This window comes from Haliotis rufescens, unplaced genomic scaffold (assembly GCF_023055435.1).
Source record: "Haliotis rufescens isolate VD_foot unplaced genomic scaffold, xgHalRufe1.0.p SCAF_4, whole genome shotgun sequence".
NCBI lineage: Eukaryota > Metazoa > Mollusca > Gastropoda > Lepetellida > Haliotidae > Haliotis > Haliotis rufescens.
In genome coordinates, this window is record NW_025964112.1 from 43,757,506 (window position 1) to 43,783,471 (window position 25,966).

Consider the following 25,966-nt stretch of genomic DNA (forward strand, 5'->3'; position numbering starts at 1 on the left):
CCCTAAATGCCGAGCGCCAGACAGGGTAACAACAAGTTCCATCTTTTAACGTCTTTTGGTATGACGCGACTGGGGACCAAACCCCGGACCTTCGGCTCTCCGGGCGGACGCTCTACCAGTAGACCACGGAGGCGGTCCACTAGATTGGGAACCACTGGGGTTTTCGGGGCATAATTTGTCCCCAGCATTTGAAACTTATGCTGGTTGTAACAAGTGACATGGAACAAGTGGTTAGGCTTGGTTGATGCCTTGTCAACGTACACTGACGGCATGGCTCATTTGCTCATAATATCAATCATTATTTGGTTCCAATCCAATTATTAACAGACTGTCATCAAGTAGCTAGGATATTGCTGAGTGCAGTGTTAAACAAGTGGAACACACACTTGACCAAACTGGTTTTACATGTGAATCTTAAACTAGGATTTTAGAGGAGCTTCATCCAATTTCTGTGTCACTGTGGTAAATGGCATTCAAAACTTAAGTATCAAAAATTAAACATAGGCTGTTTAGATAATTTCTTGTCTTACTAGGTACAGAAGTTATGGTTATGTTGTCTGGACAGATGGGATGTAGCATCCTACACAAGTAGAAGGCAATACTAGGTTTGAGTTGACTGACAGGTGTTTTCACAGGATTGGGCATTTCTGAGAATGTCATCAAGCTGCAACATGTTCGTCTCACATCTGCATTCTGTGTTGTTGGATTGAAAAAGGAGGCATGTATGGTCAAGATGCCTACTGCCCTGGAATAAACTGAGTAGAGATGCAGCCCATCGTCATGCCAGACTCTGACACTCATGGGTGTGATTCTTGATGTGTCAGCACCATCCCCGTGCTTGTGGGATCAAACAAAGCGGTAAAGGTCTGAGACCTGCTTCACTTTGTGCTTTCCTCCCAGATCACAATGACATGCCTTTATATAACTGAAAATCTGTTCAATGCAGCTTCAAATCAAACTCATTAACTCACTCATAATGTATCCCAAACATGCAAACTTCTTAGACATTTCATTCTCATTCATGTGAACATTTTAAAATGTTTTCTGAAACTTTTGCTTATTTCTTAAGTACTCAGAAATAGATGTTCAACAAGGAAAATGTAACAACAGTATTATTTGTGTATTTGAAATTATTTTTTATTTCTTTTGTTTTTTTATAATATATTTGAAAATAGATCACTGATATGTTTGACAATGATTAGACCCTAGAGCTCTAGCAGTGTATACTCATCTCCTTCTCAGCTCTAGCAGCCTGTACTCATCCCCTTCTCAGCACTAGCAGCCTACACACATCCCCTTCTCAGCTCCAGCAGCCTACACACACCCTTCTCAGCTCTAGCAGCCTACACACATCCCCTCCTGTACCCTTATTAATAGCTTTATTCCAGGGACTGTATGTTGGTCTTAATGGTTTATGTATGATGCTGATAAACTAACTGATGTAGTGTAGTTACTGGTAATTTGTTTCTGCAGTAAGTCTTTAAAACTATGCTCTAAGATAAGATTATACATTTTGATACTTCATGCGGAATTCTTCAAACATAAAATGCAAATTCAAACCATAAGATCCTCATTGTGTGCATGAATGGACATGTTTCAAAGGGCATGGAGGGGGTGAACTGTCAACAGAAATTAGAACTTTTTATCCCCAAATTATATTTTGTCCTATGAAGAGGAGCGGTCGGGTAACCTAGTGGTTTAAGCTACGCTCGTCACGCCGAAGACCCAGGTTCGAATCCCGACATGGGTACAATGTGTGAAGCCCATTTCCGGTGTCCCCCGCCGTGATATTGCTGGAATATTGCTAACAGTGGTGTAAAACCAAACTCACACACTCACTCCTATGAAGAATTTTATATTTTCTCAGACTTTTTATGGCGCCTAGGGTATTTAGGAGTTAGGATTGTTATGGTAAACAGTAGAACAGCTATTCTAAACATTCGGAAAGTTGTTTTATTTAGATGAAGTTGTGCAGATGTGGTAAACTTACCTGTTTGTATAGACACAGTAAACTACATGCTCTTTTTATCTATCTTGGTACGCGAGTTGCATCTTTGATTTATTTAACTAAATTGCCATACATATAGAAGCTCTGTATTGTGCATTCCAATGAATGAGATCAACACTTTTCAAAATAGAGTTTAAATTTGTTCTGTGAAGGTGCTGAGTAAAAAGTTTGAGTTGACAAAGGGCTATTTGTACAGCCTAAACATTGCTTAGTGGGAAGGCTCCCCAGACAAGTGTTCTCACCTCCAAACAATACAGAAGAAACTGACGGACAAATATTTACACAGTGCATCAAGTTGCGCACGATGTACCACAGACGTATTACGCCATCCTAGGTCTGCCTTGTCTTTGGGGTCCACGAGGTAACTTTGTTGTAGTTTCCTGTTTGTCCATCAAATTAAACAGGTTTGCTTGCCTCTCGTAAAACAACTTGTTTGACTTTGGTGTTAAACCTTTGAATTTACCTGATAAACATCCTGTTTTGAAAAAAGGCTCTTTGCAATTATGTTGATTTTAGTTTGTATTGAATTCTGTATTTTTTACTGCTGTTGTGCCTTTATAAGGGTTGCTAAGGTGATGTTGAAATTCAATCAATTGTCTTGTCATCCTTTGGTTCGAATATGTCTCTGTTTTTCCTTGCAGCTTCAGCATAACAGTTCACGAGAGAAACTTTTTGTTGAAACAGTTTTTTAAATTAATGCAGGTCCTGGCGTCCTTGAGGTTGAAGGCTATGGAATTGAAATGTTGTGAATCAAATCAGTAATCTTGAACATATAATGTTTACTTAAGGATTTTGACATGGCCCCTTTTCATTCTTTAGTTAAACACAGCTGCTCTTGAAGCAGAGATTTGTAATTGATAATCAGTCCTAATTTATATAGTTGTTCATGTTACGAAAATCATATTTATTTAAAACAAATTTGATTATTCAAGAATTTTATGGCCTTTTTACAAAACTTGAAATATGTTCCAGATGAATGCCTAAGTGTGTCTGTCATGTCACTATGGTACCATAACCAGAATTTTGGAGAAAACTGTATGGTTCTAGAGTGATCCTTCCAGATCTGGACTAGCAGACTAGTGAAAGTGTCTAACCTTGTTGAAACAATAGAACAATTAAACTTGTCAAATGTTTACCAAGTAATGAGAAAATTATCCAAAATTTTATTCTTTTATTTTCATAATCTAATCAAAACATATTTTCAATAATAAAATTGCAGATTTGTACAGGTCGTATAGCATGTTTCTTACATTCCCTGATAAGGTCAGATATTATAATCAGATAATGGCATTATCACTGACCTATGCAGTGGCTCGAATGTCTGCCGTCTCAATGGCACCGAGTCGTGACACGGTGTGAGTCAGAGGAGACGGAGATGTACCATGTTTCTCAGTTACATCACAGGCAGCTTGTTGACATTCTCGACATGTTCGCTGCAGCGTCAGTGACAGTCTCCGTGTCTTGCACAGCACGACTCACAACTTCTTGTCAACCATTTTGAAAAAAGAATGTTTAAATTTGTTTGAGATGCTTATCGTTGCAATGTGTTTTGAAGGGGCTTATAGTCATGAAGGGAGGGAGACAAGATTCTTATCACCTTGTCATGTGAACAGGATTTGAGATGGTTCAATGTGTTGACGCATTCTGTACTTGGGGTGTGATAAAATCAGTGTCTTTTCAACTTGATGAAATTTTACAAGATTTGGATTGAAGCATATTTTTTTAATACCGAGAGAAAAATATATTTCTCCACTGTTTTCTTGGTGTACATAGACTGTATTTTTTACGCATTCTGTACTTGGGGTGTGATAAAATCAGTGTCTTTTCAACTTGATGAAATTTTACAAGATTTGGATTGATGCATTTGTTTTTTAATGCCGAGAAAAATATATTTCTCCACTGTTTTGTTGTTGTACATAGACTGACACCATGGTGTAGTGGACAGAAAGCCTGCCCAGAGAGCGTAAGATTAGGGGTTTGATCCCTGGCCGCGTCATACCAAAAGACATCAAGTGATGGTACTTGTTGTTACCCTGCCTGGCGCTCGGCATTAAGGGGCTAAAACAAGGACTTGTCAGCTCGGAGTCAGTATACTGTGTCTGCGTGGGATATTCATGTTAAACTGCGGCATGGTATTTCTGTGGGCTAGCACTATAAAAACGTCATTAGTCCGGACTAGTACACTCATGCATGCATGTATGCTTCTTGAATGTGACGTTAAACCCCATCCCACTCACCTCACCTCACCTCACCTCACCTCACCTCACCTCACCTCACCTCACCTCACCTCACCTTGATACTAGAAACAGCTTGTTACATGTCTTTGTATAATTAATTAATTTATTTAGTATATGTCACATATATTTTTTTCTAAAACCTACAGTCAGTAGGCAAACTAAAATTAAAAATAAAATTGTGAAAACGGAATTGTGTTACAGTTATATCTTGAAAGTGATTTGAAAGTTAACGAAAAGTGAAATGAAACATATTTAGAACGGCAAGTTACCTCCCTTCTTAAACTGGCCCTCTTTGATTTTCTTTTCAGCAGAAAATACCCATCACTCTTCCACAAAATGTGATTTCATGCCCCATTTGGGAAATTAATGTACATTAAAGATGTTTTAAATTGAGGGAATCTAATGCAGCATTAAATTAAATTGGTATGATGTTTGCTATCTGCAACGATATAAGTGCAACATATTTTGTTCGAATGTCAGACAGGATTCTGCATGTTGATCTCTAATGACATTGAAGAATGATGTTCAACAAGCTTCAGATGGTGTATGTGGTTGTCAGGTCAGCTATGCCAAACATGCAGGCATATTTTTGCACTCTATTTTATTAACAAATATAATATGTTACCAAAAATAATCATTTAGAAAATGGTGGACATCAAATCATTGATTTTCAATTCATGTGTTATTTATGGTTGGATAATGGTCTTGCTTCTTGTTATGTTAGAACACATTTGATGTGCAGAATTCATAGAAAATCATTATATTCAATGTGACATATGTTTCCTGGTTGAAATTGTCAACACATTATCTCCCTACATACAGCCAATAACATGATCACTTCAACACCTGTACAAATTGAAAACTAGGTTTTGATACCACCCCTGTCAATACAGTGCAATTTCGTATTAATTGTGCAACATAACATTCTTGTGAGTAATTTATTCTAAAGCCATTGCATGAAGAATAAAAATATGCTGACAGGCAGTCAAACATGAAATAGTGTAAAATGACCATGTTGATTTTGAGATGGCCCCTTTTTCTGTATGGGTCTAGCACAGTGCGGCTCCCTCTTGTCAAGGTGTGTTGAGTTGTTCAGTCCTCAGCAGGCCAGACTTAATCGTGCCATCTAGATTCACTAGACCACTGTCCCTTCCTGGAATACTGTGCACAACGACATACAGGAATATACAATCTTGGATTTACGCCTATGCTTCTGCAAACGAGTGTGTGGTGGACTTGGCGTTTGTTTGGCAAGGTAGGTGTATGTCCCATTGCTGTCCCATTACTGTACTTGGTTGTTTACATGTGTCTCGCTCTACCTGTCTATGTTGTAGACAGGAGGTACATGACAGCTTTGGGATGGTTTGTAGTATAGGCTTGTTACAATGTCTGCTGGAATTGAATTGGGTGATCTGTTTAATTATTGCACAAATATGGTGAGGAAAAAGTTAATCAAGTAAATTTAAAACATCTAGACAAAAGTAGTACTTTATTTGATCATGAGGAAAGTCATCTAATGCCTGTATGTTCTTATTCTGTTAGAACTGACGTTATTCAGTAAATAACAACTTTATCGTATATGTTAACGTTTTGTTCAAGTTAATTGGGAGTTTATGTTGCGACTGGTATAAGTTTTAGGGGTAAGTGGGTCGATTTTACATCCCTTCCTATCTCCCTTTTTAAAAAACCAGATAACAGATACTGTTACTCATTACTGACAAAGACTGTCAATGATTACTGATTAACCAGAACAGATTCAATATCTTGACTGAAAAATAACCCTGTTCATCCATTAATGATATGTACAGGCAATATTTCAGTATAACACTTCTGTAGGTTGCTCATGATTTCTTAAAGATTTCAATCACTTGTTTATTATATATTTTTTATAAAACTTGCCGATGTGTTTTTACAAAGTTTTTCCATAAGTACCATTATTGACAAAAAATAAAAAATTTAATGAAAGTATCAAAGTGGAATAATTGTATTTATATCAATATGCACCTGTGTTGTGTTTTGAATATCAGGAGACACACTTTATAAGTCTTGATCTGACTTCATACATTCCATATTAGATGGCGTGATAATAAGGTGCACCTATGTTTGAAAGACTCTGCAGGAGAATCTGAGACGTTTCAGTGAACACCGCTTCTCTACTGCAGCATATGAGGCTGATATGGACCTATCCCTCATAGCTCACAATCTGAAATGACAGTGTATGTTTTGATTCTTGTGTTACGACAAACTCACCTGCTGTGCCATAACCCATTATTATTATGCAGCAATACTTAGGGACCACAACAAATAATATATATGTGAGTTATCCTCAGTGCAAGACAAATAGAGAGCTAATGTATTAGGCCACAGTGCTGATTAGGACTACAACAGCCTATCAATTTGAGTTCGTAAGGTTTTACTGTTTTCGTTCTCGATGATGATGATGATGATGATGATGATGATGATGATGATGATGACGACGACGACGACGACGACGACGACGACAACAATAATAACTTATATAGGGCAATTCCATGTACATGGCATATACTCTATGCACTTCAAAAATATATAATTGATAATGATGACTTTAAAGCTATAGCACATCAAAGGCACCCTGAATGTTAATTGAGATGTACCGTATTCATCTTAATAAGCTCCCTGCTTCAATAAGTGCCCACTGGCCAACTTACAAACCGATCTGTAAGTTGGTTGGTTTGTGGTTTAGTGCCACACTCAGCAATATTCCAGCTATATGATGGCGGTCTGTAAATAATCGAGCCTGGACCAGACAATCCAGTGATTAATATCATGAGCATCGATCCACGCAGTTGGGATCGATGACATGCATCAAGCAAGTCAGCGAGTCTGACCACCCAATCCCGTTAGTCGCCTTTTACGACAAGCATAGTCACCTTTTACGGCAGGCTTGGGTTGCTGAAGACCTATTCTACCCCGGAATCTTCACGGGTCCGATCTGTAAGTAATCTTTAAAGTATACATGCCCCCTACAAAGCCCAAAACTTTCAAGGATAGTCAATATTTTCTTGTATATATTACAGATTACTTACAGAAAACAGCAGGGCGGAAAGGGAATATAATTACCGAGTAACTATTGTCATAATGATTTCGATTTATTGACGTGAGCAAGTTGTGTAATACTGCGTGATCTCTGACAACAAAATATGAACTTGTATATGGTTTTAATAAACAGCCCATTTTGTCAATTTTCTTAGAACCCCTTACATTTAGTATGGGGAATATGTTCAAACTATGTGTTATCTTGAGTGAAAGGGTTTCACCGAAGTGGTAAACGTCTGAGACCTTCATCACTTCAGGCTTTCCTCCCACATGAAGCTGACACGCTGTGATATGACTGGAATACTGCTAAAAGCGGGGTTCAACCCAACTCACTCACTCACTCACTCACTCACTCACTCGACAGGATGGTTGACCCCTCTTTCAAAATCATATTATGTATTTTATCTTCGGTTCCCTCCATCTCCTATAATTTATAAGTAAGATACTTGTTTTGTAGCAAGACAACAATTCATATCTGAACATTGAAAATAGTTTGCAGATACTATTCTTATTTTGGCTGATATGAAGGTTTACGGAATTTCTGAGATGGTGATGCTTTTGTAGATGAATTATGAGTTGTGTTTGAAATTAGTGGATGTCAGTCATGGTTCGTAACACTATCACCATTGATCACATCAGGACAGGGGGTGTATGGGAGATTATGTAATGGTAAGTTGTCTGTTAGTCCTTCATTTGTCAACCTGGTTGTCGTCCATCCATTAACTTTAACTTTCTGAAACGGCTGGAGGGTTCCATCTCTACGAAGACGTCCTCACATCAGGGTAACAAAATATTCACATGCTGGTTTTGTCAAAACATTAAAATACAAAACATTTTATGTTTTAGTCCAACCTTGAATTCTTGGATTTTAGAAATTTAGTATAATGTAAAACACCACCGTGAATATTATAATTTGTTCTTCTCTTATCAAAAGACAATGAAGCTTTATAGGGATATTTGTAACCATATTTGTCTTTAAAGTTTCTTGGAACATATTTTGATGCCATGATCCTCTGATAAAATCAAGGAGACTATATTATAGACATATTAACATGAACCACATTACCCTAGGAGAGAATTACATGACGGCTGAAGATAGGTCAGAATTGGTCTTCAGCAACCCATGCTTGTCTTTAGAGGTGACTAACAGGATCGGTAGTCAGACTCACTGACTTGGTTGATGCATGTCATTATATCCCAATTGTGTAGATCGATGGTCGTGTCAGTTGTGGGATTGTCTGGTCCAGTCAGGATTATTTACAGATTGCCGTCTTCATAATAGCTGGCCATTACTGAGTGCGGTGTTAAACAACAAACAAACAACACACATAAAACAACGTGATGCATTCTTCAAACTCAGTGGAATTGTATCTGATGAGCTACAGTTCTTTGGTGCTATTTTTTATAGTGACATGTGATGGAGAGGTGACTGACACATTGTATGTATTTCCAGTTATTATGATGAATATGAATTCATAATGACCCAGTTGTCAGTCGTGACTATGCTCGGGACACATGTGACCTAGCTGTATGGTAGATTAGATATTAGATTTATTCACCAGTGACTCAATTTGTATCAGACATGTCTATTGATTATCTTTAATGCTAATAGAGTTATATTTTCAGTCTGTTTAACTTGCCTACAGTACACATCACTAATCTCAGTAGAGAGTTGAACATGAGTGTTTATGGGTTTGGATCTTATTAGAAATTATTTCATTGCAGTGTCTGTTAATTGTAAAGCTAGTTATAGTTCATTGCAGTGTCTGTTAACGTTAAGCTAGTTATTGTTCATTGCAGAGTCCGTTAATGTTAAGCTAGTTATAGTTCATTGCTGAGTCTGTTAACGTTAAGCTAGTTATTGTTCATTGCCGAGTCCGTTAATGTTAAGCTAGTTATAGTTCATTGCTGAGTCTGTTAACGTTAAGCTAGTTAAAGTTCATTGCAGAGTCTGTTAATGTTAAGCTAGTTATTGTTCATTGCAGAGTCTGTTAGCGTTAAGCTAATTATAGTTCATTGCAGAGTCCGTTAATATTAAGCTAGTTATTGTTCATTGCTGAGTCTGTTTACGTTAAGCTAGTTAAAGTTCATTGCTGAGTCTGTTAAGGTTAAGCTAGTTAAAGTTCATTGCAGAGTCTGTTAATGTTAAGCTAGTTATTGTTCATTGCAGAGTCTGTTAGCGTTAAGCTAATTATAGTTCATTGCAGAGTCCGTTAATATTAAGCTAGTTATAGTTCATTGCTGAGTCTGTTTACGTTAAGCTAGTTAAAGTTCATTGCAGGGCCTGTTAACGTTAAGCTAGTTATTGTTCATTGCAGAGTCTGTTAATGTTAAGATAGTTATAGTTCATTGCTGAGTCTGTTAACGTTAAGCCAATTATAGTTCATTGTAGAGCCTGTTAATGTTAAACTAGTTATAGTTCATTGCAGAGTCTGTTAACTTTACGCTAATTATAATTCATTGCAGAGCCTGTTAATGTTAAGCTAGTTATTGTTCACAGCAGAGTCTGTTAATGTTAAGCTAGTTATTGTCTTTTGTCGTTTCTCATTATTTATTGTGAATTTTAATTGTAACTCATTTGGTGGTATGAAGAGGCACCAATGGGTAGCCTTGAATTTTAAGTGTTAACTCATCTGGATGAAGTCCTGGGTTCAATTCCCCTAATTGACAATGGGCACCCATTTCTGATGTCCCCTGCCGTGATATTGCTGGTATATTTCTCAAAGTAGCATAACATCATACTCACTCAACCACTCACTCAGAGAGACTATATTGCTTAATTGCTGGATCTCACTCAGTCACTCACTCACTCATTGACTCACTCACTGACTGACTCACTCGCCCACTCACTCCGGCACTCGCCCATCCAGTGCATTACTTAACCCCAGGATCAAGTTGGGAGGCTTCTCTTCCAGGAGGGTAAGAGGAGGAGGAGGTGGCATTATGCAATGACATGGCCGTACACTCTTAATCCCACTTACTAACCACTAACTCCATAAACAGCACATGCCCCATTACTGTAACAAGTGTAGTGGGGTTGGGCGTGTTTCCGCATAGTAATGACAGGTGCTACTGGCTGGCCGCCCCTCCTAACAGTGTTTGACTTGACTCACTTGTCATATAGCTGTTGGTAGTTTGAACTCGGGTAATACTGCTTACTTGCCGTTGGGCAGGAGCTGTGATTCACAGATTGGACATTTAACGAATTAACTGCTGCAGTTTGGGTGAAACGTTTCAGCTTCAGTATCTTTGTGCTGTATAAAGTCACGGATTGTGTGTATGAAGTGTTAAGTCTGGTGACTAATACAGGAGAAAGATGTATGTTACAGCCTTCAAAATTCATGCTATGCTGCTAGTCCACGACTGCTAAATTGTGCTGAGGACAAGGAGACGCCCAATGTCCAATGATGACTCTCCTCGTTGACCAGTAGCTTTTGAGGGCTATGATTCTGACCCTGTTCTCAATGCTTAAGTTTGTCTACAAGCTGGAAATGAATAAGACTGACAGAAATGTAAGCAGGGAACATTTTTGTGTTGGCTAGCTACAAACTCTGAGGACTAGGGGCGGTCGGGTAGCCTATTGGTTAAAGCGCTGAAGACCTGGGTTCGATTCCAGACATGGGTACAATGTGTGAAGCCCATTTCTGGTGTCCCCTGCTGTGAAATTGCTGGAATATTGCTAAAAGTGACGTAAAACAATACTCGTTCACTCACTCTGAGGACTACCGAAATAAAGTTTATACTATTCCTCTGGTCTTTCTAAGGCTGTGATAATTATAGGTAGAATTTTGAGGAACTTATGCGAAAATGTTAATTAAGTACTCCCAGTAAAAGGGAATTGGGATCTTGTGTCTCTTCACGTTAGATATTGATGGAAATAGATAAATCCTCACATTTGTATCCATTTCCTTCGAAATAAGCACATTCACATTTTGAAATTATGTTTTCTTATAGCTAAAGGTTTTATCTATATGTGGTTAAAAAATCTTAAAAAGTTAAATTCTATTAATTCTACTTTTATCCAGCACTGTAAAGATGAGAGATTTTCCAATTTGTCACAGTTAATAATTGTGTCTTGCACGCTGACCTCCTTTTTTCGATTGGGGGCGGTTGGGTAGCGTTCGCTCGTCATGCCGAAGACTCGGGTTCGATTCCTGACATGGGTGCAATGTGTGAAGCCCATTTCTGGTGTCCCCCGCTGTGATATTGCTGGAATATTGCTAACAGTGGCGTAAAACCATACTCACTCACTCATTCACTTTTTTGATTGGAAAGTTAGATTAAGTCGACTAGACTTGACAAATACTTATCTTACTCTGAATACAGACCAGAAGACGACCTTAATGAAAATTCAGTGAGCTTGATGGTGTGCGGAATGAATAATGGTGCATGACACAAACACCATCAAAGAGATATCTTAAAGGTCATTAGTATCCCCGAACATGTTTCCAGCATTATATAACGAAGATGAAGTTGGTGTGTGGCAGCGTAATCTAATTGATCTTGCAGACATATTAAATATTCATGTGAATCGGACTCGCCCTGTCTGTGATCTGTATGAGCCGTGTCAAGCCGTTCATGTCCACCTGTTTCTGTCTACATGAAATAATGTGGTGTACAAATCTGTGATAGCCTCGGGCCTATTGATTCTTCATCATCTGATAGTGGCTAGAGCATCTGCCAAGACCGCCTCTGTGGTCCAGTGGCTAGAGCGTCTGCCTGGACCGCATCTGTGGTCCAGTGGCTAGAGCGTCTGCACAAAACGCATCTGTGGTCCAGTGGCTAGAGCATCTGCCTGGACCGCCTCTGTGGTCCAGTGGCTAGAGCTTCTGCACAAAACGCATCTGTGGTCCAGTGGCTAGAGCATCTGCCTGGACCGCCTCTGTGGTCCAGTGGCTAGAGCTTCTGCACAAAACGCATCTGTGGTCCAGTGGCTAGAGCATCTGCCCAGACCGCATCTGTGGTCCAGTGGATAGAGCGTCTGCCTGGACCGCATCTGTGGTCCAGTGGCTAGAACATCTGAACAGACCGCATCTGTGGTCCAGTGGCTAGAGCATCTGCACAGACCGCATCTGTGGTCCAGTGGCTAGAGCATCTGCCCAGACCGCATCTGTGGTCCACTGGCTAGAGCATCTGCACAGACCGCACCTGTGGTCCAGTGGCTAGAGCATCTGCCCAGACCGCATCTGTGGTCCAGTGGCTAGAGCATCTGCACAGACCTAATCTGTGGTCAAGTGGCTAGAGCGTCTGCCTGGACCGCATCTGTGGTCCAGTGGCTAGAGCATCTGCCCAGACCGCATCTGTGGTCCAGTGGCTAGAGCGTCTACCTGGACCGCCTCTGTGGTCCAGTGGCTAGAGTGTCTGTCTGGACCATATCTGTGGTCCAGTGGATAGAGCGTCTGCCTGGACCGCATCTGTGGTCCAGTGGATAGAGCGTCTGCCTGGACCGCATCTGTGGTCCAGTGGATAGAGCGTCTGCCTGGACCGCATCTGTGGTCCAGTGGCTAGAGCGTCTGCCTGGACCGCATCTGTGGTCCAGTGGCTAGAGCATCTGCACAGACCGCATCTGTGGTCCAGTGGCTAGAGCGTCTACCTGGACCGCATCTGTGGTCCAGTGGCTTATGCGTCTGCCCAGACCGCATCTGTGGTCAAGTGGCTAGAGCGTCTGCCTGGACCGCATCTGTGGTCCAGTGGCTAGAGCATCTGCCCAGACCGCATCTGTGGTCCAGTGGCTAGAGCGTCTACCTGGACCGCCTCTGTGGTCCAGTGGCTAGAGTGTCTGTCTGGACCATATCTGTGGTCCAGTGGATAGAGCGTCTGCCTGGACTGCATCTGTGGTCCAGTGGATAGAGCGTCTGCCTGGACCGCATCTGTGGTCCAGTGGATAGAGCGTCTGCCTGGACCGCATCTGTGGTCCAGTGGATAGAGCGTCTGCCTGGACCGCATCTGTGGTCCAGTGGCTAGAGCATCTGCACAGACCGCATCTGTGGTCCAGTGGCTAGAGCGTCTACCTGGACCGCATCTGTGGTCCAGTGGCTTATGCGTCTGCCCAGACCGCATCTGTGGTCCAGTGGCTAGAGCGTCTGCCTGGACCGCCTCTGTGGTCCAGTGGCTAGAGCGTCTGCCTGGACCGCCTCTGTGGCCCAGTGGCTAGAGCGTCTGCCTGGACCGCCGCTGTGGTCAAGTGGCTAGAGTGTCTGCCTGGACCATATCTGTGGTCCAGTGGATAGAGCGTCTGCCTGGACCGCATCTGTGGTCCAGTGGATAAAGCGTCTGCCTGGACCGCATCTGTGGTCCAGTGGCTAGAGCATCTGCCCTGACTGCATCTGTGGTCCAGTGGCTAGAGTGTCTGCCCTAACTGCTTCCGTGGTCAAATGGCAAGAGCGTCTGCTTGGACTGCCTCTTTGGCCCAGTGGCTAGAGTGTCTGCCATAACTGCCTCAGTGGTCCAGTGGCTAGAGCGTCTGCTTGGACCGCCTCTTTGGTCCAGTGCCTTGAGTGGCCAAGCACTATAAAACCGGCTAAGTCCAGGGTAGTACAAGCAGATACACACCCACACACCCACTTGTGTATGCACATTGCAATATAAGTGCAATGATCTTGAACATAATGTTAAACCCTATTTCACTTCACCTCATCATCTAGCAGATGAAATTTGGACATGAAATCCATGCAGGTTATCTCATATAGGCAAGATATCTCATGATGGTCTTAGAATGAGGATTTGATGGCCAAAAAGGTTGCTGAGCGTGGACAGTTCCTGGACGAGTTAGGGGCACTGGTTGCCCTGGCATCTAGAGCACTACAGTTCTCAGCTCATATTGTGTCCCTTAGGCATGACAAGATCCTTTGAGTATAGTCATGGCTTTCGATTCCCAATCCGACCCCATTATGATTCTAGGTTTGTCATCACCATACTTGTGCTGATGGGTTTTACCAAGTGGTAAACTTCCTAAGACCTGCATCACTTTAGTCTTTCTTCCCTCATAATAAGCCAACATGCCTTGATAGATCGGATAGTATTGTTACAGGGTAAAGACTGGAATCCACTCCAGAATGAGGTAGTATTTGAAAAAAGAACAGTGTGTTGTTTGTGTGTCATATAGGACTGAATGAATGTTGTTTTACGCTGCAGTCTGCAATTCTCACAGGGTACTCTAGAAAATATTTTAAGCCATGCAAGCAATTTCCTGAAGGAAATCAACTATTATGATAAGTAATAGCTTTTTATTTCAAATAACCAGTGTTTTATATATCCTTTTGTGACATTGACTGATGTATTATGTCACCTGTGAAATCACGTATTGGTCTTGTATATTGTTTGGAAATATTTTTTTCTGTATGCATTACCGTATTTGACATAATAAGCACCCACGGCAATATTTGCTAATATACTGGCTAGTGAACAATCCTAATTAGCCCCCCTTCCGATTGATCAATGTACACAAGACTTATTTGTTCGTGTATAATACGCACTCGTGTGTTATATGCACCCTTAATTATGGGAAATTAAATTCTGGAAAATATATCTGTCGTGTATAATACGCACAGACTTTTCTTTTGTATCCTTTCAGGCTGTCGGCATAAACTACGAAATTTACAATCTTTCAACTCTGTTTCTTCTAATAAGAGCCCCCTATTTCTAATTTTGAGAGCTCCCAGGGCGCTTATTACATTGAATATGGTATTAAGAATTTAGCACTGAATAGCTAAAAAATTGTTGATATGGTGTAAAGAAATAACCACTCCCTCAGTCACTTGAAGTGGCTGACAGCATGAGCAATGATTAACACTGAAACAATGACACTCAATCAGCCAGGTCACCTATTCTCAGTAGATATGCCTTTCAAAAAGCATGAGCACCAATTCTTCCCCATGGGGAGTGACAGTTGGGATCTCTGCTTCCATTATGAAATATATATTTCCAGCTTCCAGATCTGATTATGTTCTTTGGGCTTATATAATATCACTAAGTTTCACAGCCAACTCATTCATTGTGGAAATGAAAGATTTTCCAGATCTGATTGTTCTTTGGGCTTATCTAATATCACTAAGTTTCACAGCTGACTCATTCACTGTGGAAATGAAAGATTTTCCAGATCTGATTATGTTCTTTGGGCTTATATAATATCACTAAGTTTCACAGCCAACTCATTCACTGTGGAAATGAAAGATTTTCCAGATATGATTATGTTCTTCGGGCTTATATAATATCACTAAGTTTCACAGCTAACTCATTCATTGTGGAAATGAAAGATTTTCCAGATATGATTATTCTTTTCTGGCTGATACAATATCACTCCATTTCACATATTTGTCTTTGAGATGCCCCCTCTATCAGTTGTAATCCCCTTTCTAACAGGACCCACTCGTGCTGATTAAGTCTTGAAGATAGCCGACACTGAAATATCTATCTGAGGTAGGTCTGTAGATCGGAAGCTCCCATGGGGAATAACTGAAATTTAAATTGGTGTGGTGATCACAATATAATCTAAATTGTCTGGAAACTTTTTGATAAGGTAATAGGTATTTCTGACATGCCTCAAGATTAGATAAAATTGACACAGACGTTTTGTAGGTAGGATTTTATGTGCCATATTGACGTTTAATCATAGTTCCCATGCCATCTTAAATTTGGACATTACTTTGAAGCATCAGTGACAAAAATTATGTCTGACGCAATTCCCTATTTTGACTTGTACCTAGACTTGCACAAGTCTCTAAGGCAATAATTATTAGTTTAAATAATAATTTCTAGATTATGTAAATAATAAGAACAAGTTGTCCCTTTAACATGTATAAGAGACTGGAATCCTTTTTAGATGGATAGGGGGCGGTCGGGTAGCCAAGTGGTTAAAGCGTTCACTCGTCACGCCAAAGACCCGGGTTTGATTTCCGACATGGGTACAATGTGTGAAGCCCATTTCTGGTGTCCCCCACTGTGATATTGCTGGAATATTGCTAAAAGCGGCGTAAAACCATACTCACTCACTCACTCACTCACTCACTCACTTTTAGATGGATAGAAGTACTACACTTCCATCGACTTATCTTTCAGTACAACCTAGGAGCAAGGCTAACTTGTACCATATGTCCCCATGTGTTTTCAGGTGAACAATTGACTTGCCTTTGTACATGTATGTGTTTGTGATGGTTCCCACGATGGGGCAGGGTGTGACACTCACCTTTTCGCGAACACCTGATATCATCACTATTTGATAGTGATTGTTGAACACATGCTCATGATATAGTCAGAATCGTACATCAGACTCTGATTTCTGTTGATTATGGAAAGGGTTTTGTTCCTTTAAAGGGCATGTTCACACGGAAATGAACCAATTTTTCTTGTACTTTTTCCACATTAAAAGTGTTAACATAGAAGTGTCATAGACAAAAATATAAAAACATCATATTTAATTAACATATTTTTTGCATTAAAACGATTTATATTTTTCACATTTACCAAGTGTTCTATTTCCATAACAAAAACACCATGGCTTATGCCCCTTGCAATATGACGTCATTGGTGCCAATTGATAAACATTATGACGTCATCATGCTTTGTTAGAGCCGCTTCACGTGGTGTAGGTACAGTTTTGTGATTCTAGCGTCTCAGATGCCAGCCAGAATTGTGTTATGCTGAGTCACTACTGCGCCGGAGTGTGTCGTAGACCATGTTGTTTTACCGCAAACTGGTCCTTGATATCTTTTGCGTTGAGAATAGACAGGGACCCAGTTGAATTGGCACCAATTACGTCATAATCTAAGGGGGATAACTCAGGCCTATTTCGCTCGTAAAACGAAGGCCTCATAACGGCATATCATTTTAACACTATTGTGAGCTTCCTACTTTCACTGTGAAAAAAAATTAGTGTATATTTTCAAACACAGATACTAATTAATTCTAAAATTGCGTTTCGTTTAGAAAAAGAAAGAAAGTGATTTTTGCGTGTACACTTCCCCTTTAATATGAATTGCTGGTAAGAGTTGCATAACATCACAAATTCCCATTTTACAGAAGGAATGATGAATATTTGTTTTTAGATGAGGTAAGTGTCTCTTAGTGCTGCTATCATTGACATCATATGTATCAACATGATTTGGTTAGACTTCAGATTCATTCCCTCGATAAGATCTTATCATGAGAAATGATGATGCAACTATTATCTGGCATAAATATCACATCATCATGATAGGGACATTTTACATGGCCTTTGTATAGGTCACTCTCATTGTATAATTATGTGATTGCTTTCCATACATTGTTCTGATGATCTTGAGTGAGTCGTGGCGGTGGGTAGCCAAGTGCTTGACTTGAAGCATTTCACTCGTCATCGAAGGCCCCAGGTTTGATTCCCCACATGGGTACAATGTGTGAAGCCCATTGCTGCTGCCCCCTGACATGATAAAGATGGGATATAGCTAAAAGCAACATAAAACCCAACTCACTCACTCACTGAAGTGAGTGAGTGAGTGAGTGAGCATGCAAGCAACAACATTGCAGTGATGTCAAGGCAGCAAGGTACATCATCAAGTCTGGGCCAGACAGACCAGTGTTTTGTATTATGATCAACACCCTTTGCAGTTGGGGTTATGATGATACAAACTCAGACAGGTGACACATTCTCATCACCCAATCCTCATTAATCAGCTAACCCGTGAAGAATAGGTTTTCAGCAACCCTTGCTTGCCATAAGAGGTGACTATGTTTGTTGTAAGAGGCGACTAACAGGATCGGGTGGTCAGGCTCGGTGACTTGGTTATTTACAGACCGCCGTCATATAGCTGGAATATTGCTGAGTGCAGTGTTAAACAACAAACAAACATTAATCAGCTATTTTGATTAAAGAATGGGATTCTGGGGATCTTCCTTGACCCAGATTCTCCATGGCCTCCTCATCATGAGGAAAGACATCATACCAGTGACCCAGACTTGTTACCCAGCATGTGCAAGGTTTGTTAGGACCAATTTTGGCATCCACCTCACTGAAAATGCAGAAATACTGTTAAATGTGGGTCTCTCTCCCTCTCTCCTCCTCTCTCCCTGTCTCTCTCCCTCCCTGAATATGACCATGAATTAGAGGACAGCCTTCTAGTTCTTGAACTTCTTTACAGTTTTTCTTCTTTTTCACAAAAAAATGATCGACATAATTTGAGACTTTGCACGATTTTGTGACTCAACTGTAGTCAAATATTGGTACGTTTTGTAATCATCATTAAACATTTTACAACAACGCATCATGTGTTGGGCTCATATAAAAAAAAGACTCATTGGTATTTAATGACTGCCCAAATGTGCCCGAGGGTGTAGTACTGCCATTTGATACGAGTAGTTATACCACACTGCAGGAATAAGCAATGCTGTCAGCGTTCAGATGAACCTTGACACAGGCCACCAGAGAGTGTGTGACACACACATTCAACCCTCAGTGTCTGGTCTGGGAGGTGTCAATGGCTCACCTTACAGGCTTTCAGAAAGGAGCTCTCCAGTAGAATATCAACACAATTATCTCATTATCAGCTGTAATTACCAATAATCAAGGTTAAGCCTTGATAGTCATTTGTGCAAGCTTAGTTTGTGTCTTGTTACAGAAAATATGGTTTAATGCCGAGCTTCCATGCTGCCAAGTGTCAATGATTCAGTTGCCCTAATTGCACCACTGTGTGACACATAGTCAACCTTGTCCCAGCTGATTTGAGACTGTGGAGGGGTGTCCTTTAAAAATGGGTTTAATATTATGTAGGTGACACGCACAGTGGTTTTCAATAAGTCCGCATATCTCATGATTTGAGGACATTGAGGTGTGTCCTTGAAACTATTTTTATACCTGCAGTGTTTTGTAATTATTTGTTTTTCGTTTTTATTGAATCAAACATGACATGGTCAGAAATAAATAATACAAAAGCATAATATATAATTATACTTGAACTACATACAGAATTAATTTATGATTAAGCTGAAATGGTGTGATACAACTGGAATACAGTTAAAAGCAGTGTTAAGCCCAACTCACTCAATCACTCACTCATTGATAATAAATAATGAAAGAGGAATGGTTATACTTCCTTTTATGAGTTGCTGGTTCACGGGAAATCTCATCTTCCAGAGGCAAGGGATTTAACTGATGATAAAAGTCCTGTTTCAACCCTAGGCTGGAATTATATTTTGGCTGGACTGACGAGTCTATGTATAGTCCAATGCAAATCTTGTAACAAAATCAACATCCGGTTCATAAACTGCTGTGCAAATTTCAGTCAATTGCAGGATTTGAAAAATATGTGTACCGACAACCCAGCATCAACAGATATTTTCCAAATCTTTTCATATTTTTAATCAAGGTGCTCATGTGATTGGATGCACTTCGTGAAGTAAGAACAGTTTTATTACAATATAGATCATGATTATCAATCAGATTGTCTTCACTGGGTGATGCCATTTTATTTGAAGCAAATGCAAGTTGTATGAGAGGTGGTATCTGATTGGTCAATAGGAGGGAGAAAGGCGGGTCATAACTTGTAATAACCGCTGGTGGCGCTATGATCAAGCCCAGAAATACCAGCCAAGTTGAGCAAGGGTGGAAACTGGGATTTTAGAATCAGTTAACTCCCTTACCTTGGAAGATGGGGAAATATAAATGTCTATATGATTTGAGGTGTGGCCTTTATCATTTGTTTAATTGTATACAATGATATTCACTGTGGATTCGACTTTTCCAAGCTGGCATGATGGTGGAGCTAGAAGGATGTCATAGTTGAGCTAAAAGTATGTCATTGTCAACACTGGTTTGAGTTTTACCATGCTAGCAGTGACAGATAATAACATTCATTTATTCCTAGATAACAACATAATGTTGAAGAGTGGGCAGGGTATATTTAACAGGTAAAATATTCCTGTATTTTATAATTATACTGCCTTAGCTCCTGGTGATGTGTGTCATAATGACCATCACTGTGGAATGATGTTAAACAGACTCTCCTGGATAGTGAATGTCCTGCAACACTGAGGGAGGGAATTTAGGCTAATTATTATTTTATTTAATTTTCACACAGATATGTTCAAATATGTTGAAGTTGATGGTATACAATACAATACAATACAATACAATACAATACAATACACAGTGCTGTGCAGTACAGTGAAATTAAATTAAATTAAAATAAATTAAATTAATGAAATATAATAATGGTGTATGATATAATGTATGATATATTATTTGGTTCCTGTTTTTTCAACATCGAAATGCCTTCAAAGACTTGAGGAAAATTATTGATTAATTTGTTATGGCCTAAAGTGAAGAATAGAAGCGAATTGTTATTTTCATTGTTCATATTTATGAATGATGAATGAAATGGCCAGATGTGTAGAACCCCGTAGTCAGCTGTGACTCTCCACTCACCTGTGTTCAAACACTGCCAACACAGCAATGTACTTGCTGCATCAATATGCTATTTAGCAGTGGTTAACAGTGCACATAACATTATCTACATTCACACTGCATGTGTTTATACATGTAGGTCAACTCAATCTGGTCTTCAACCATTGGAGATGAACCAGACATTCAGTTTATTGTGGTCCAGTTGTTGATGTTTTTTTAGGACTCAGACACTACTTGGGATAAATGAGTGAGTTGGGTTTAACGCTGCTTTGAACAGTATTCCAGTTATATCACGGCATGCCAGCTTGATGTGGGAGGAAAGCCTGAAGTGATGTAGGTTTCCGACGTTTTCTACTTTGGTGAAACAAATGAGCATGGTGCTGACAAACCTTGAAATATAATTTAGGGTGAACCCGGATTCGAACCCATGATCATAGGTTTCTGGTGTGCCCAAGGGACACAACTCTTCACAGCGAACTGTGGCACCTTAAATGATGATAAGTGTTGGCCTAGACTGTGTTCCAATCTCTAAACCTGGTTATTTTCCCTTCTGCCCGTCCCTTACTGTTTTGCTATAGTCTCAAATGAAGCAAGTCTAGATTTTCAACAGGCTCAACTTCAATCTCACTGGGGCTCTTTTTCAATTGAAATGGAGTTGCTTGTTTGTATCAAAATTATTTAGTTTCAGAGACTGAAGTGTTAGTCCAGTAGATGCTATCATAATGTAAACTCTAGCTAGGTCACAATTATCTGCAGGTGTATTTGTATAGACTGAGGTCATGGGAGGTGTCAGGTTATAATGTTTTGGCATATGTCCTATCTATGGTAGATCTTACTCCAGCTTGTCCTACCACTTGCAGGTTATAGTGGATTTAATATCCTAGTACCCAGGACTGCCTCCTTGGCCTGGTGGAGTAGGCGACCCGGAGAGCGAATCGTCCATGGTTGGATCCCTGGCTTCTTCATACCAAAGGATGTTAATGTATGGCACTTGTTATCGTACCTGGCGCTCGGCATTAAGGGGATAAAACAGGGACCTGTAGGCTTGGTAACTGTGTCTGTATACTGTATCTGAGTGGGGTATCCATGTTAAACTGTGGCATGGTATCTCAGTGGGCTGACACTAAAAAAACTGGCAGAAGTCCAGACTCGTACAACCCGTGAAGATTCCGGGGTAGAATAGGTCTTCAGCAACCCGTAAAAGGCGACTATGCTTGTCGTAAAAGGCGACTAACGGGATCGGGTGGTCAGGCTCACTGACTTGGTTGATGCATGTCATCGTATCCCAATTGCGTGGATCGATGCTCATGATATCAATCACTGGATTGTCTGGTCCAGACTTGATTATTTACAGACCGCCACCATATAGCTGGAATATTGCTGAGTGCGGCATTAAACAATGCAACAAACCAACCAACCAACCAACCAACCAACCAACCAGACTCATACACGCACGCACGCACGCACGCACGCACGCACGCACGCACGCACGCACGCACTCACATGCATGTGTGTATGCACGTCGCTTTCGAAGTGCAATTTCCATTTCATCTCACCTCATCTCATCTCACCTCACCTTCTGGTACCGTGAAGCCGATAGTCATGAACCAGTTTGTGTGGAAACCTCATCCGTCTCCGACCCTTCCTCATATTTGATTGGCTAACCATGCAAATATTGTGCATTAATGTTTCCATACCTCACCCCCAAAAGGTCCTGCCCACTGGACTACTGTTTCATGAATGGCTGGGGCTTGTGTTGCATTTTTGCCCTGATTTCGGTGATTTCATATTGACTACAGGTTTAATGTGTTTATGGTGAAAAAGCAGTCTGAAGTTATTTTTTTGTACATATTTACTGACAGGGATTGACTTCAATATGTTTTTGTGTTTATGCTGTTGTAAATGTGAAAACTGTGTAACTGTTTTCACATTTTACCTCCATAAACACACAAAAATTATTGAAGTCAGAAAGAGGAATGCAGAAAGAGGAATTTGACCCTGACATGTTTCCAAATGGCGTTGTAAATTTCCTGAGACAATTTGATGATGTGATGGCAATGTTTCATTGCAAGTTTCTGCTACAAATTAGGTAGTCTGTCACAGATAGCAGACCTGTTATGATTCAGTTCTCAACATTTATGTGCTGCTCAACTTGTGATAAGGATATTCTGAGTGTCCTGGCTGATACTGAATATAACTTATTGTTTTTGAAACAATTAACTCCACTTAAATTGAGAAGGCGCCTGATGAACATCCAGACTTGTTTAGTGGTTGGTTTGGTTGGTTTGGTTGGTTTGTTGTTTAACGCCGCACTCACCAATATTCCAGCTATATGACGGCGGTCTGTAAATAATCAAGTCTGGACCAGACAATCCAGTAATTGATATCATGAGCATCGATCCACGCAGTTGGGATCAATGACATGCATCAACCAAGTCAGCGAGCTTGGCCACCCGATCTGTGCTTTTGCATTACAAAAAGGGCTGGGAGGAAGGCTTTTGTATGTACATTTCTAGATTATTATTATTCTTTTTTCATGAAATACATATATATTCCACAGTCATGGTTTTATCCTTTGACTGGGGTGCACGGGTGGCCCAGTCTTCTAATGCGCCACGATTCGCTGTGCAGAGTTGTGTCCCTTGGGCACGCCAGAAACCTATGACCATGGATTCGAATCCCGGTTCGCCGCGATTATGTTTCTAGGTTTGTCAGCACCATACCCGTGTTCTCGGGTTTCACCGAAGTGGTAAACGTCTGAGACCTGCATCACTTCGGGCTTTCCTCCCATATTAAGCTGACATGCCGTGATATAACTGGAATACTGTTAAAAGCGGTGTTAAACCCAACTCACTCACTCATCCTTTGACATTTAGGTTGAGTGAATCAGTGGTGCAGAACACGGGTTTAAACTGTTTTCACTGCAGAGGCTTGAACTTGAATGAGTGACAACTTAGGAATTAAGACTCAATATCTACCAAGGCTCTCTCTTTGTTTTGTGTAGTTAGTTATTGGAGCGGTGACAACCTCAGATGAACATTGATCCAGTGGCTGGTTTCACCATGTGAGCTGGTCTATAGGCTGAACAGTGCATGTATGTCATTGGCAGTCTGGCCAAAGGGACCTTCCTATATGAGATTCCATCAATCTCATTAAAATCAGATCTTAGTTCTCGCTACCGCTAAACAAAGATCTGAGGACATCCCATTACGGGTCACGTCAGACCGACCTTGCGCGAACTTTGACCGACCAATCAATCTCATTAAAATCAGATCTTAGTTCTCTCTACCGCTAAACAAAAATCTGAAGACATCCCATTACGGGTCATGTCAGACTGACCTTGCACGAACTTTGACCGACCAATGGAATGACCAGTCAGAAGGCAGCTTTCTCGTGCTTTACGGCACTAATTTCAAATTGGCGACTACGCTTCGAAACAAATTTTGACAAATTCTCGATTACAAATTCGAAACCTGAACAAAAGAACTTTCTGGAATGGCCAATAGATTGGCTAGATTGTATGGATTCAGTCGTTAAACCCGTAACTTTCGTTGGGAATAAAGTTTTTGAGGTTGCATGATTAGAAATCACATTGCGACTGTCACTTTCAGAATCTAGTAAGCGAGGCTCTGATTGGTCGAATGAAAGGTCGTTCTGACGTGACCCCTAATGGGATGTCTTCAGATCTTTGTTTAGCGGTAGCGAGAACTAAGATCTTATTTTAATGAGATTGGACTCCCATGAGCACAGCGGCCTAAGGGACCTCGCTACGCTCTATGAGACTCTCATGAGCACAGCAGCTCAAGTGACCTCTCTACACTCTATGAGTCTCTCATGAGCACAGCAGCTCAAGGGACCTCGCTACACTCTATGAGTCTCTCATGAGCACAGCAGCTCAAGGGACCTCGCTACACACTATGAGACTCATGAGCACAGCAGCTCAAGTGACCTCGCTACTCTCTATGAGACTCTCATGACCACAGCAGCTCAAGGGACCTCGCCACTCTCTATGAGACTCTCATGACCACAGTAGCTCAAGGGACCTCACTACACTCTATGAGTCTCTCATGAGCACAGCAGCTCAAGGGACCTCGCTACACACTATGAGACTCATGAGCACAGCAGCTCAAGTGACCTCTCTACACTCTATGAGTCTCTCATGAGCACAGCAGCTCAAGGGACCTCACTACACTGTATGAGACTCTCATGAGCACAGCAGCTCAAGTGACCTCGCTACTCTCTATGAGACTCTCATGACCACAGCAGCTCAAGGGACCTCGCCACTCTCTATGAGACTCTCATGACCACAGTAGCTCAAGGGACCTCACTACACTCTATGACTCTCATGAGCACAGCAGCTCAAGGGACCTCGCCACTCTCTATGAGACTCTCATGACCACAGCAGCCCAAGGGACCTCGCTACTCTCTATGAGACTCTCATGAGCACAGCAGCTCAAGGGACCTCATGTATCAAGTTCTGTGGGATATCTCGGAAGACTTTTACTTTTCGTACATGTGGGCTCATTTGTTTTATTTAAATGAAACATCTTTCTCCCTTTGGAAACCATTATTCTAACAGTAAACAGTACAGTTGCATAAGTCAAATAGTGTTAGCTTTTTTAAAACCCAACATACTAACTCCTTATATCACATGATGCATGATGTGAAATGTGTAATTTATCATGAAACAGACCTGTGAAGATCCAGATTGGAATAGGTCTTAAGCAACCCATGCTTGCCGTAAAAGGCGACTATGCTTGTCGTAAAAGTCGACTACAGGATCAGGTGGTCTGGCTCGCTGACTTGGTTGATGCATGTCATCGATCCCAATTGCGTGGATCAATGCTCATGACATTAATCACTGGATTGTCTGGTCCAGACTCGATTATTAACAGACCGCCGTCATATAGCTGGAATATTGCTGAGTGCGGTGTAAAACAACAAACCAAACCTTTTGGAAACCATTATTCTAACAGTAAACAGTACAGTTGCATAAGTCAAATAGTGTTAGCTTTTTTAAAACCCAACAAATTAACTACTTATGTCACATGATGCATGATGTGAAATGTGTAATTTCTCATGAAGCAGACCTGTGAAGATCCAGATTGGAATAGGTCTTCAGCAACCAATGCTTTCCATAAAAGGCAACTACGGTATGCTTGTTGTAAGAGGCAACTAACAGGATCGGGTGGTCAGGCTCACTGACTTGGTTGATGCATGTCATTGTATCCCAATTGCGTGGATCGATGCTCATGATATCAATCACTG

At 40.8% G+C, this 25,966-nt stretch overlaps 1 protein-coding gene across 1 annotated transcript in view; it reads left to right on the top strand.

The window, feature by feature from the left end:
* The first annotated feature begins 5,283 nt into the window (after positions 1-5,283).
* The window catches only part of LOC124135912 (protein TANC2-like), a 366,285-nt gene continuing 345,602 nt past the window's right edge, over positions 5,284-25,966 (top strand). The window contains exon 1 of the mRNA XM_048381828.1: positions 5,284-5,500. The gene's annotated coding sequence lies outside the window, so the exon portion shown is untranslated. The remainder of the gene's footprint in view (positions 5,501-25,966) is intronic.